The sequence below is a fragment of the Athene cunicularia genome (assembly GCF_003259725.1).
Source record: "Athene cunicularia isolate RWA chromosome 4 unlocalized genomic scaffold, athCun1 chr4_part2, whole genome shotgun sequence".
Classification (NCBI taxonomy): Eukaryota; Metazoa; Chordata; class Aves; order Strigiformes; family Strigidae; genus Athene; species Athene cunicularia.
Window position 1 is genome coordinate 34,689,688 of NW_020799099.1, and position 15,011 is coordinate 34,704,698.

Below are 15,011 nucleotides of genomic sequence, written 5' to 3' on the forward strand. Positions count from 1 at the left end.
TGACCAATGGCCAGTCAGTTCCCAAGCAGTGGCCCCCAGCCAGCTTTCCCCCCAGTTTATATACTGAGCATGACGTCATACAGTGTGGAATGTCCCTTTGGACAGTTTGGGTCAGCGATCCTGGCTGTGTCCCCTCCCAGCTTCTTCCTCCTCTCCAGCCCTTTCACTGGCACAGCATTGCTTAGCAACAACTAAAACATCAGTGTGTTATCAACGTTATTCTCATACTAAATCCAAAACACAGCACTGTACCAGCTACTGGGAAGACAACTCTGTCCCAGCTGAAACTAGGACAGCCATCTATTTTATGTAATGCCCATGATGTGGTTTTTGGAATTATCCTAGGTGCTGGTGTTGGGATGGGGAAGTGCTCCTGAAGCATATGACAACCTTAGATCACTTGTGTAGACAATAGACAGCTTCAGTGTTCTCTCTTAAGACACTGTCCTTTCTCTTATGGTAAAAAACTGCCTTTGTTGGTGTCTCTGCAACGGGTTGGTGGAACACAGGAAGGTTATCTCTTGGCTCACCACATCCTGCAGGTCTGTGGGCAGTATTTTTTCAAAAATTGCTCCTGTGCTGCAATCAGCATCTTTGTGACCTTGTAGAATGAGAGAAGGCATACATACTTGTTAATCTTCAACAGGCTTTCATTTTTGCAGTAAGAACAGCAGTCTTGCTGGGACCAAATTACTGTCTCAGGGCACCATGAAAACTCTAGGGGATTCACTTGTTAAATCAAGACTTCAATGAATATACATGGAGGTTGCTTTTTTTGCAGGTATGAGACTAGCACATCCATTCAGACCAGTGAGAGACCTTTGTTTTAGGAAAATTCTTATTCTCCACAGGGTTATTGTTATAGTTATGCAGTAATTTTTACTCTCACAAAGCTATATTTAGTTTTATGCTTTTTAAATTTTTGTCTTCTACTATAAGCCTGCTAATAGAAACTTCAGACCTGTACAGCCACCTCTATTTTTGTGCATTTGGGAATAATTGGAATTTTTCCATGTTTCTTTGTTGGATTTTAAAAGTGACACCATCTTTCCTTTGAATCAGTGCTGAAAAAGCATGTTATAATTAAGGTGGAACTGCAGACTTGAGTAATGACTTAATACCCACCTTCATCTCTTGTTATATTACCAGAAGAATAATGTAATTGAACTATAACATCATTTTGGAAATTTATCAGTGGGACTAAAGGGAGACCAGGCACATTTTGGCTAGTGTGTGGCTTTCAGAGATACTTCACACGTTGCAGAGCATTATTAACAGGTTATAGCATCTATGGAATTTATTTTAAAGGAAAGCTAACTCTATAATTATTTGGCTGTGATGAAGTTGTTGCTGGTGTCAACTGTCTAGCACTACTCTCAACATTACATTGCAGCAGAATGCAGATGGCTTTACAGTCTTCTGTTGTCCTACAGCTAAAAGTACTAGCGCCAGTATTGCGTGATATCGCTGTTAACACAAAAAAAAATCACTGCCTGACACAGTAAAAATAATAATAATTGGGAAAAAAAAAAAAAAGTGCACAGCCAAGCATATTAGAGGCTTTATTGTCAAAAGCTATCCACAGGACACAAGATTAGAAGTACTTACTGCCATGTCCTCATCACAAAGGTTGTGCTTTAGCAGTTTCCTATTCAGCAAAAACCTAGCAATGGCATCCCCTGCCATAGCTGTAAGGTGACCATGCAGCTTAGCCTTTCGCTCTGGTCATTCATATGTGGCTAAAGATTCGTTTGCGTGATGGATTTTTCCGTATCTTTTCTTGCTGTAGTTATTACAATTTTAGAATTGCTGAATGTTTTGACCTCAGTTACAGCTTAAGCTTATCCTTTTTCTTTGCATTCTATTCTGATATTATTTTCCTTCTCTTCTAGCATACTACTAGGTTTGCGGATACAATTTTAAGTACCAAAAGATTCAGAGATGGGACTGTGACTGTGACAATTAAGGGTTCTTAAGATTTCCTGCTGCTATGCTATAAATTAGTGAAGAAGTTTCTATGAAAATATTAATCTTGACATGAAGTGGAGGTAAAACTAAAAAACCCATGTACAGTCTTCTTTAATTACCTATAAAGATGATGAATAATTCCATAACATCTTAATTTTGGTTTTAAGTATGCTTGAGTGTGTGATGGACAAAGAAGTGCTAAAAGCAAAATCGGAACAGGTAGAAATGCTTCCTTATGGACCTCAAATCTTTTTGACCTGACACTTATGACATGCAGTGATATGCAATTTCCAGAAAGACCACCTGCGTTTAGGGCAGCTGTTGGGACAGCAAGGAATGCAGGCATGTATTTTGTTGTGCTCCAACTTTATGAAATGTCCATCTCCCATTCTTATTCATATAGAGAATTTTCAGCAGAGAAGCAGAACTGTTAAAAGAAACAGAGCCAAGGACTCTACAAAGCTGGGAGCTGGGCCATGTGTGATTGCAGATACAAGATCAAGACATTAGACATAGAGTAGAAATGGAGTTCCATGTCTTCATAAAGCTGCAAATGGTAATAAAAATTGTGCTTTTGGAGATGTTCAGGAAGGATATTCTAAAGCATGTCGTTGAATAATCTTCCTCTGATCACTTTTATGCATTGAGTAGAAGTCCCCACTATTGGTCTTGTGCATATTTTTTCTCATTCATTTTGTCCTGAGATGTTGCAACTGTAGTAATTCGTAAGACATCAACATTCATAGATGACCTTTGCTTAGGCAGTATCATCTAGACCCATACTTCAGTATTACTATGACTTCAGAATTTTTTTTTCTCATAATTCTTACTACTTCTGTGCCATCAGCAATTTTTCTGTTTTACCCATTTTCCCTCTTCACCAATAAACACAGCAAAGCACATTAGTGTTATTAAAATTCTATTGAGTATATTAACTTGATGATCTTTTACCCTAAAAGCCACTATTTTTCAGTTTTTAATTCATAACGGAACTTCCCTTTTATTTTGCTTAATTACTGAACCTTATTGCACTGAATGTGAAAAATCTGTAAAAACATTTTTGAAACTCTGAATCTGAACCTAGCTTCCACCTTCTGTTTCTGTTTTAGTAATTTCTTGCAGTTGTCTAGAGGAGGAGGACAAATCTCATGCTCAGAAATTTCTAGTGAAAATTTTCATGTAGGCATTTCTATGCTGTCTACAGCAAATGGTTGTCATCCTACTAATCTTTAGTGTAGAGTTGTACGTTCATATATACGTATATATATCCTACATAAAGTATTAAGAATTGAGCATTTTAGTAGATTTTTATGCACATGTTGGATTCATACTCTATAAACAAAACACAGAGGAGACTAACTGCAACAAATTTATTATCTCGGCATCTATGCACGGGGGGAAAACCCTGCAGTTTTCTGATACATTGCAATGTTTTTCACTGTCACCTCTTGTTTTTCTGAATACATCAATGCACTATTGTGAAACTCATTAGAAAGCTGGACTGTTTTTCAAAGCTAGCTGCTCTTGCTTGACTGGGGCAGAGGCATGCAGCAGTGAGTTGTTTCTTCTGTGATTCCTTTTATGTTCTCTGGATCTGCAGGATCCCAAGTAAGAGCAAACTGTGCTTAGCCATGCTTATATGGGTAATGATATATATTTTTTTCCCATCCAAGGGAGCTTCTTGCATTTTTATCCCTTAAACAAGATTTTTCTGCCAAATTTTGTCCATCACTATGTCATAATAATACATAGTGTTACTTTTGTGTAGCTAGAGAGCAGCTTGCTGTAGATTTGATCTAACATAATAATGTCTTGACATACAGTAGAGTACACACAATTACTTCAACTGATAGTTAACATCCATGGGAAAAGCTTTTCCTAGTGAGATGGAGCTTAAAAATAACCAGTGACCTCTGACTCTCCATCTGGCTGCACTTGGTTTAAAGCTGGGCTCTGTAATGCTAGATAAGCAGAGGAACGACACCACCTTTTGTTGTGAGAGCCTTTTATGGCCCAAAAGGATTATATGGATGTTTCTGAAAAGCAGAGGAGCTCAGGAACAGGTCTCAAAGACAAACACTGGAGAGGGAAATGCAGTTTTTTCAAGTCCCTCTTTTCCCTGTAATAGGTGTGCCCTCCAAACCCTCTTTTCCATTTTTGTCAGTGTTGTTTCCTCAGTTATCAATATTTTCCCTGGCCAAAGATATGTCCATGCCAGTATATTTGGCAGACTACTGGCTTTACTTTAACACTAGGTGTTGTTACGTTGATGGGTGGTCCTGTTTCTTGCTTTTGTTATGCTGACCCTGGAGCGTTGTAAAGGGACCTTGTAGCAGATATGCTCTGCTGTAAGTTTACCTCACCTAGCTGAGTCCTTTTACCCTCCTTCAATGCTATGGGGTAGTTCATCTGGTAAAAATCTAATTCTGCTGCTTCCTCTTCTGAAGGAGCTTGCAATTTATCCTTCTTGTTGATGCACATACACACACGTCCTAAATAGGTTGGTAGGTAATCATTATCTTGAAGTGGTAGGCAGTAATTGCTGTATTAAAATTCTATGTAGCTTATTTGCTGTGCAGGACTGCAGCAGAATTGTACGTACCTCACCAGCAAGTTGATTAGATATGCTTTAGGCATCATCTTTTCCAATTTTTAAAAAATTAATCACGCATAGTTTTCATATTAACTTAGAACAGGGCAAGGGTTGGAAACGCGACAGTTCTTGCAGCTCGCTCTGTGTGTTCTGTGTCTTTTTATGAGCCTAGTCTAACCTCTGTCTGCCTCTGACCCATACCTGAAGGAAGAAAAGGAGTAGTATTGTAATGAATCCACCTTCTCTAGGCAGGTTTTCTATTCCTCAAAGTCAGAGTTGCTGAGCATTCATGCTGACCTTGCTAGCACTAGAATGGCTATGGTAACATACGTTAGTATATGCCACAATGTTAACATGGTGAAGGTGGAGATGCTGTCTAGCAGAGGCACGGAGTATTTGTATAATACAAAAAAAAGACAAATGACATAACCTAAGCGTGCAAAAGTACTCAGCTGTCAGTGAATCTCTTTCTACACCAGGGATTTTGCTATCTTTATTTGGCTTGACAAAGTGATTTAGTCTCCCCTCCACTGCCAGTGAGTGTAGCTGTAATGGCAAATCTTATTGTACAGTGTCCTCTCAAAAGAAGAGGAATTCCTCTCAAAAGTATAGGAATTGCAGCAGTCTAAATAGCCACTTTTGCACATCTAACAATGTTTGAAGAAAGAGACAGAGGCTTGCACGGGCTTTTAGCTGTCACCCGTCTTTACGTAGCTGATTGTAACAAATTTAGTGAAGCAGTGATGATCTTGCTCAGCTTCCCATGTTATGATGAAGTCTTTGGTTCTAGTCCATTGGTAGAGCTGGACAAGGAACCACGTTGTACCATGTGGCTTTATTTTCCATGGCATTGGGTCCAGCTGGGTTTTGAGAACTGACTGAGTATTGTTGATGTGTTTATTCTACAGATGGGAGAGATGCCTGCCACATCAATGAACCTGTGCGGGTGGACAGGGGCACCAGAGTAGCCACAGCAGCATAAATACCCAGGGTGAGAAGATGCCTGCGTGTGCCCATGTACAGAGTGGTCTGAGGAATTTCTGTTGTGTAGGTTGGTTTACATTTGTAAATTAATGACCTAGTTCCTGCCTTGAAGGGTTTGCAGCCTAAATCCTACTGAAATATATGGGAATACTTAGCAGATTATGGTATAGGAGTCACTGGGTAGGCAGTGGGACTTGTGATGTTAGCTGTGAATACAAGAAAGGGGAAGTGGTAGGTGGTGAAAACAGAAGTCCCAGTATCCTCCCATGGTCCACAGTCATTTCGAGGCTATCAGTTGTTTTTCTCATTTTAAAAACAGAGTGAAAAATTCCCTCTTATTTGTTGCTCGCATGGGGGAAGTTTTGAGAAAATTCCCAAAATTTTATATTAGAAAACCTTACATGTACTCTGAAATAAGCCAATTTTGCTGTTTGTAACTCACTAATCTGTAATGATTTGCACAGCAAACAGTGATGCCACAAGCACAAGATTATGATGAAAGTTATGAAAAAAGCAATAGAAGCAAATTATGTATTAGTAATGGGTATACTGAGCCCAACAGACAGAGGAGAGTGGCCTGCTTTCTATCTAAAACACAACAAATTGCTTGATAGCCATGTAAAAATAAAATGATCAGTACCATTAGCGTCTCTGCAGTTACATGCTGAGATTAGTCAGTGATTATTTCATTGGAGGAGATTCTGGAATAAGAGTAGTTAAATCACACAGACACAGCCATGCTTTTCTTTCTGCATCGCTGTGCAGAAAGTGAATGTAACGATTGTCTCCCTTTTTCTTTCATGCAGCTTTTGTGGTATGATAAATAAATATACTGCGTTCCTAATTACTACTGCCAGCTGGTAGAGTTACTTTTGCAGTGGAGGTGATTTATATTATAAAGTTCAATATTTTCTAGATGCTTCATGAGAGAGGTCGTGCAGCCAACGCAGATTTCTTTCAACAACTAGATGCAAGAAGGTGCTTATGGGCCTTCATTCCCGTCTCCTTCCAAGAGAACATGAAGTTCATTTTTTTCTTCAGTTTGGTTTCTCTCTTTTCCACGTGTAACTTACATACTGGGAGTAACAGTAGAATTACCAATTTCCGTGCACAAATGTTATTTGCTTCAAAATGAGGATTTGCCAAACCTATTTTTTTTTTTTTTTTTTTTTTTTTAAATTTGTTATTGGATCTCTACTGAAAATGTTCATGGCCGGTTTATGTCCGGAAAACTTTACCTGAATAAGCAGGAGTTTAAGATCTCTGTGAGAACTGAATAGCATTTGAATAGTTAATATCTTAAACACAGCAAACAGTTTTCTCTTCAAGGGTAATGAAAGGTCTGAAACATAGATGAACTCTCTGGTGTAAGGTAATTGAATGAAGAATATACAAATTATAAGAAATTAAACAACTCCAGCGGAAAAAATCCTGCTTATTTTATTCTGACATCCAAATTACCCCATTTGTAGAGCCATGTGTGAGAGCAGAGTTGGCCCAAATCAAGTTCACTTGCAAAAGGGTATGAGAGAAAGATACTGCACTAAAGCATTGATCTGTTGGTTTATAGGTATAGTGAGATCAGTCTCTCACTGGACTAACGTACCACTTCTTCCTATCTACAGCTCAGATTGGCTCCGCCAACTTTGTACTTTGAGAGAATTTTACTTTAAAAAGTGAAATACTACTTGTTTGAAGTTTTTCTGGGGGAATTAGTTTGAAATATTTAAGCACTACAAAGGTTTCTGACCTAAATGAACAGTGTAAGAGACCCAAGGGTCTCTTTTACCTTTGGCTTTTTTTCCACCTGGAGAAAACTTAATGTAATAGCTACAATGTGCTGTAATCTGTCTCTCAGAGGTCCCATTCAGAAATTTATCTTCCTCATCTTTGGCATTTAAATCTGACCACTACTTCCTGAGGAATTTAAAAGGGAAATGTTGAGATGTTCATAGTTTAAGTGCGTACAGATGTCAAATTGCTTTGTGAATGATATTCAACAATGTTAATGGAAAAAAAATAATCCTGTGATAGAAATTAGTGAAGATCAAGATTTGTTGAGTTTTTTTCTATATGTTTCCTTAAACTTGTTTAAAAACACACCTTAGAAATCTTCCCTGTAAAGTGAAAGCAAGAAATTTAAAGAGCATGGCATGGGTTTTTTTGTGTGGGTGTGGGTGTGTTTTTTTTGTTTTGTTTTGTTTTGTTTTCTGTTTTTTGTTTTTTAATATGAGTGGTCTAAACCAAAAGAAATAATTTCAAAAAAAAAAAAAAAAAGTCTCTTTTTTCTTCAGAGTGGAAGTATGTCTGAAAAGGGCTTATGCAAATTCATTGTGGAGATGTCTTCTGGCAATTAAAATAGTGATAATTCAGATATAACTTTTGTGTTGAGAAATCTTGAAACTGCAGCTGTAGTCGATTCTTTGTGGCCTTTCTTGGGGAACCCAGTTTGCCAGGCCTCGAAGAACTGTTGTGGTGGTGGCATTGAGCTGGTATACTGCAGTAATGAGGTAACCAGAGATGACTTCTTCGTTGTGAAAAATAATGTTTCTAGAAAAGAAAACTGGATAATACTGGCTCAGTATTACTCACAGACCTCTGGCCTCACTTTTTTTTCCACTAGAAAAAAACCCCTTTGTATTTTTTCTTTCCCTTAACTTCGAGAGTGGACCAAGGGAACACGTCAGGTTATCATGGAAAGGCTTCAACATGAAGAAGTGTACAAATAATTGACTTAACTATTCAAACCTGGAAAAATGGTGAGATCTGTTAGTTACAATGTTTGTTTCTCCAATTTTCTTGCCATACTCAGCCTACCTACTGTGTGTGAATTGTAATTCTAGAAGTGGGCCAAACTGTGATGTCATTAATGTTTTGGAGATGTAGACAGGGTGAAAGCTGGCCAGCTGATGGGATGAGGCTGCACAGCGTTCAAAAGCAGTGGTGCTGCGTTCTGCCTTGGTGGAGGTGTCACTCTGAAGAGTGCCTTTTAATGTAATTCACCCAAGGCATTTCTATTTTATTTCTGTCTGCAATGGCTTTGGATGCTAACCCAAAGGTGTTTTTCTAACTGAACAGGTTTTGTTGATATACACACTGGGGACAGGAGAGAATGCAGAGATAAGCATGCAACAACTGAATTGTGTAAATGAACAGTTGTAACCCTGAGTTGTTCCAGTGGTTCTGTGATTTAATGCTCTCTGCTTGGAGTGAGATTTACTACCCAGTCTGTAGCACAGAATTTTGTTGTGCTAGATGCATCTGTTAAATGATTTCCAGCTTCCTTTATATTTTATCCCAAAAGGGGGAAAATATATAGAATAGGAGGGGGAAAAAAAAAAAAGAAAAAGAAAAAAAAAAGCTGTTATTGCAGGACAGAAAGAAAGGAGGATTAAAAAAATAGAAGGAAAGAAACTGGCATTTACTAGTTGGCTGTTCATGTTAATCCTCTTTAACACACACGTGACTTCAGCTTGGAAAACCTCTCGCATTTTTCAATCTGTTGTGGAGAAGTGAGCTTAGTGGCAGTCATAAGAACCTTTAAAAATCTCTAAGCAGTTTCTAGCCCCTCTCAGTGTCACTCTGATTCTGTAGGCTGGCAGACTGGCACTGCTCAGAGACCTAGGACCAAATGATAAATGCTAACCCTGTTTCTAGATATTTCATATAGTCTGTTGTATGACAATTAGTCGTTCAAAATGGCATGTCAGAAATTGATGTGTGGATTTTAATGCTGTTTTTGAAAAGAGACTTAAACAGAATCTTTAGTTTCAAAGTGCAATTTAATCATTTGTAGCATGTGCCATGCAAAACATACCTTGGAATTCCCTGATTTCAGTTGTTGAGATATTTCAGAGTAACTGCAAGTCATGAAAGGACAAAGCAGAGCATAATTATGAAGGCTTTCCCTCTTGAATTACAGACAGAATAATTTTTTTTTTCAAAGTTGTAGTACAATAGATTATTTTGTCTCTTGCATTGTCAAAGTTGGAGTAGGTTTATACATTGTCATTTGCAGTCCTTATCCAGATTAATTTTAGGTGTCTCGAGGAGCTGCATTATACCACCATATATGTCCAGAGCTACAGATACAGGGTTATTTCAGTTGTTTTTTCTTTCCTGGGAGGTATCTTAAATGGATTATCAGGAAATATGGTCTGACTGAGTTCACTTTCACAAATAATTATGGCCTGACAGTGTGGAGAAAACTGTATGACAATGGTTTTAGACCTTAAAATAAAACTTATACCTTTGACAATTCAGAAGAAAGACCAAAAAGCTAGAAAAGAAAGAAAATGGCCAGGCTTAGTTTTTTTTTCCCCACCCTTAATTATTCTGTATTATCTACAGCTGACTGCCTGAAATGCTACTGTATGCTGAGCTCGAGTGGAGTTTATTTTTATTTCTTTGGTGATATCATACTGCCTTTATTTTGCCTAATTTTTTAACACAGTGATACAGATGAACTTTACTGATGAGTCCTTTCATATTGTAAGAAATGTGATACATAACTGTCTGGAAACACCAAACAAGTCCTTTAGCCCTCATAGATCTCACTGATTATGAGAGCCTGGATTTTGCTGTGTATAAATGCTTCAGTTAGACTGGTTACTGATAACCACTGTAAACCTACAGAAACTGAATGAAGGGTGAAACATGGAGAATATATCTGAAAAGATCTATTTTGCATGATGATTGTAGGATGAAATCCATTAATACATATGAGGATGTATTTTGTCATACCAAGGTATTATCCTTAAATCAAATTTTGGTTAATTAATGCTGGCAGACTCTTCCTACTGGATTTCTAGATCCTAGCTAGTATTAATGAGGGCCATGGCAATTTTAACACTGCGTTTTACAAATATGTGTGTCAATTATGGTTTCATGCACAGTTTCTTTGTTAACTCAGAAGGTCATCTGTAAAATTCACATGTGCATGTAAATTTAAAAGAAATATATTTTTTCCTTGTAAAATGATGCAGTGATTAAAAAGCATCCTGGAAAGTAGAGACACTATAAACAGAGGGAAAGCCCTTTAGGAATGTGACTCCGAGAAGTCTGGGAACCTGGTCCACAAATCCTACTACCACTAAAATTCCGATGGCATGTTGTAAAACTCAGTGTGAATGTTGAATTGTATTTCAATTATTTTTTTTTTAAATAAAGTAATGGTAAAGCAGTGTATGACTGTACTTAGATAAACCTTCCACCAGGTGATATTTGAAAGATAAAACATAAGGGGACAATATGTGAATGGAAGCAGCCAGGCAGGCTGGGGGAGTGGCCATCGCTTTATGCACACAACTGCATTTTCAACATAATTAGGTGTCTAATTGAGCATTATAATTTAACTGACACATTTAAACATGTAATTTATTTGAATGCACATTGCTTGTAATCTGTTTACAATGTTTTGCTCTTCAGGATGGTGTCAGACTTTAGAAGATGAAAATATCCTTCTGATGAACAGAAAAAGAACCAAAAAGAATATATTGAAGAGCCCTGAATGTGCATAAATTTATGTAATTTCAATTTAGGAGTATGGAAGCAGAAAAGCTGTGAAGATAAAGTTAAGTACTGTGAATAACTGTAAGCAGCATCTTAATTTTAAATACCAGTGATGTTGCACTGTACGTGCTTCATGTTATCAGGTTATTGTGTAAAGCTGACTAGTTTAGCTGGCAGTTAGGTAGGAAGGAGATTTTGGTAACGGAGAGCTTTAAACTGCACTTCTGTCTTGTCTGGAAGAAAGAAACGTCCCTTTTTCAATGTGATAGATATTGCCAATAGGTCAATGTTTATGCAGGGGCAGATTCTGAACCTGAGGTTGATAGGCTACGCCATGAGGTGATCAGTGAATTAGAGGGATTTTTTTTACTTCTGCACTGATCATGCTGGAGCGGTGCTGGTGCCTGCCTGCCATTTTGCCTGCTGTTCCTGTCTTGCAGTCACTATAGCAGTGCCTCAAGTATGGCTGTCTCTTTTCATAGCTGAACAGGGACAAGGGCATATAATCCCTAGGCTCTGTTAAAATACGCACAGAGAAGCCTGTCAACTTGTTGCAGAGAAAGGAGCCAAAAGTCCCTTCATTCACCCTTGCGTACTCCCTGGTGTGCCGAAATGTTCACTCTCTGGGTGATAGCTAAGCACCTGGACATTTATTTTCAAGAAAAAACAAACCGATGCATATTTGGTGTTGTTCCCAGATTTTATTTTTTTTTTTTTTACTCTCAGCCTTTATTTGCTGAAAAAATAGTTGCGGGTTTCCTTTTAACCCAGTAAACTTTTGTACTGTTACACCTTATTTTATATTTTGTGGTGCTGAGCTTTGAATCTGCTGCTTCAATTACAGAAACTGCCAGCAGACATATGAAAATCCAGAATATAGAGGCTGAAGCATTCCTGCTTTTTAGCTTTGGAATTATTTTTGCATACTCTGACAATTTCCCCTTATAAACTGAGTCTGTGATAGCTGCAGTTATGGAACGCAAGACGACCAATGCAAAATTTTACTGCCAAAGTAGGGAAGAAAACTTTTGCAAACCAGAGGTTGGCATAATTCCTGACTTTTCTCCCCACCTTTCTTTCTGCTCTCCACCCTCGCAAGCCTGTAATTAACAAAAGTGTAGAAGAGGAAGTAAATGTAAGGCCATGGGAGAGGAAATAAAAATGTATGGGCCTTTTACCCCAAGGAGTTGCAGCTTTCTTTCTGATGAGACATACTGTGATTTCATGTCATTTGAGTTTATTATGCTCAGTGTAGTGTAAGAGGTGATGGAAGAAGTTCTGTCCCAGGTGTATGTGAGGTAGAGTTTTAGCTTTAGTCTTTAGCCTAAGTGATTGAAAATTGAGTTTGTGTTGTTTGTTTAAATCAAAACAAAATGTACTGATTAAACAGATGATACGTTGAACTGTTTGGAATGGGAAGTTTACTGCATTTTCAGGTTGAACAAGATGAAATAACTTACTAGGAGATCCTGCATCTTATAGAGGTGGATTTTGTATGTCTGGATAGATAAGGTTGGGGTAGGATAAGCTTGTAAGATAAAGTTAAAACAGGGTATGTAAAAAGCTCTCCCAAATCTTAGAGAGACTCGTCTATCACTGTGGCTCCACTCCGTTGGTGCATAGGTTCCCAAATATGTGGCTGCATGTACATACTGTGGAGAAAACTGGACTTTGTACCTTTCACAGGGAGATGAAGGGAGAGTTAGGAAGATGGGCAGTGGCTCAGAGCATCGTTTCTCATTTCCAGTTCTCTGACAGAGTAATTGTCAGGAAGCTGAATTTCTATTTTGTCGCCCAGCGTGTTCAGGATAGCTTTTGTCAGGAGAAGCGATATTAGAAATATAATGCGAAATACATTCTAAAAAGTAAAATTCTTTACTACTTTGACCTTTTAGTCCTTTGCACTGTGCGTCATGGTGATATCCTACACTCTGTGAAGATTAGCAAGGCTGTCCGTATGAAGAGGAGAGCCCATCAAAAAACTCTCTACCCTGGCAGTTTTTGGTATTTTGAGTGTCAGTGCCTCTTCTGTTCTTCCTTGATGATAAAGGAGCAATGAAGACTCCCATCTGGGAGGGGAGCACTGGTGGAAAGGGAGACTCAGTGGAATTACTTCCAAATTGCCTGTAATAAAGTAGTTCCTATTTCAATGATACTGCTTATTCTTGCTGAGTTGTCTAAAGAAAAACAGAAATTTCTGCCTTTGTACCCTGAGTTGAGTTGACTCTGCACTGGAGGGAAGCAGATGTGGCAGCCCTCAGGCTAGCTTAAGAAATGGCACCAATGCCAAAAGTCAGTCTGGTAGCTGCTGCTTCCTCACTGAGGTTTCCGCTTGGTTGCACACTAGTGTGGACACACCAGGCTGGCTCAGCTGGCCGGTCATCTCCTCCTCCAGTGTGCAAGGCTGGCATAGCCTGAGGGGCAGGCAGGGCGAGAAAAAGTTATGGATTAAGCCGCTTTGCTTGGTGCAGGTTTACCTGAGCCATCTGGATAATGATGCGTACCTGGATCAAAGAGTGGATTCTACAGTATCCATGGAGATTTACTGAGACTTGGTCATTCATAGTCCCCTGGAAAGAGGCATGGAAAAATAAGAGGAAATTCTGAATAGCTCCTGCTTTAGCTGAGAATTTAGACAGTGTGCTTTTAAATGGGAGAAAAAGTGAGAAATAAGATGAAAAATGAAAATAAAGAAACAACTAAAGGCAAGATATCCCTCAGGTACCAAACTCATTACTGTCATGTCCGAGGAGGTGCCTCTAAATCTACGTTGTTTTCAGAAAACTGAACTGGGATATTTTCCCTAGTTTTTCTGAAAGGGTTTAATAAATTGAAGTTGATTAATTATTAATAAAAAATATACTCAGGTGACTAGCATTATCTCTCTTCTTAGAATATACTCCTGTCCAAAGAAACATTTATTCAAATTTTTTGTTTAAATTAAGAGTAAATAAAAGCCTGCATTATGTAACCTGAATAGAAATTGATACAGGAGCAGGTAGTTTCCCCTGACTTAAATTTCTGGGGTGCTTTGAGCTATTCTCCGCTAAGTGTTTACATGATTTACAGTGCAGCATCTTTCTGTACTCTCTCTTCAAGCCTTCTGTATGCAGAATGAGTACCTTTTACAGGGAGGTATTGTGCTACTTGTAAATAACCATAGTTAGCTTCATGTACTCTTTTTATTCAAGTACAATTTGTACTTTGACTCATAAAGCTGATGAGATAATAGAGATATCGATATGCTCAGGACTGTGTACTTAAGGGGAAGGTCCCTTCTGTGTGTAACAGGTTACGCAGTGGGCAGGATCTGCTTTTGCTATAGAGGTTGCTGACTACAGACAACTTCTACTCCATGTAATGGCTCCAAATTTCAGCAGCGTGTGTGAGAGAAAGGAGCAGGAGTCCTTCATCCCATTGAGCCCCTCTCTGCCTCCCTCCTTACAGTGAGGGGCCTGGACCCTCTGGAAAAGTGTGAGGAATACTGATTATATCAGTTTATTTTAAGGCAGGAGTCTTCAAAGTGTGCTCTTAGAGGCATCCCAACTCTCTTCCTTGAAGTGCAGGCAAGATACTAACAAAGAAGAATAAAACGCTGTACTTAGTTTTGTTGTAAAAGAGCCTATGATAAAAGTGGAGGCATGTGGTAGAAGAGCTTTCTTTCTTAATCTTTGGACTAGATTGAATGTAGGAGGTGTGGAAAAAGGCTAGCATCAGTGCATTATACACAGAGGAGGTTGAGCTGTTGGTTGTTTGTAAGCTTATATGTGAAGTGCGAATTTGAAATGTACTTAGAAATCCATGTCACTATTTTTTGTTATCCTGGAGACTTGACTCCTGAGGCTCTGGTTAACCTGTACCTCCTCAAATGTGGTGAGGGGGAAGAGGGCAGATTTCTGACATGGTAGCTGTTTTGCACATAGTAGACAAGACAGAGATCCCCTCATCGTGCCCA

General features: G+C 38.6%; 1 protein-coding gene across 5 annotated transcripts in view; it reads left to right on the forward strand.

Annotated features, from left to right (window-relative positions):
- The window catches only part of SLC7A11 (solute carrier family 7 member 11), a 98,661-nt gene that overhangs the window by 17,029 nt on the left and 66,621 nt on the right, over window positions 1-15,011 (forward strand). For all 5 annotated transcript variants that reach the window (XM_026848105.1, XM_026848107.1, XM_026848104.1 and 2 more), the window contains one exon: window positions 5,470-5,552. The gene's annotated coding sequence lies outside the window, so the exon portion shown is untranslated. The remainder of the gene's footprint in view (window positions 1-5,469; window positions 5,553-15,011) is intronic.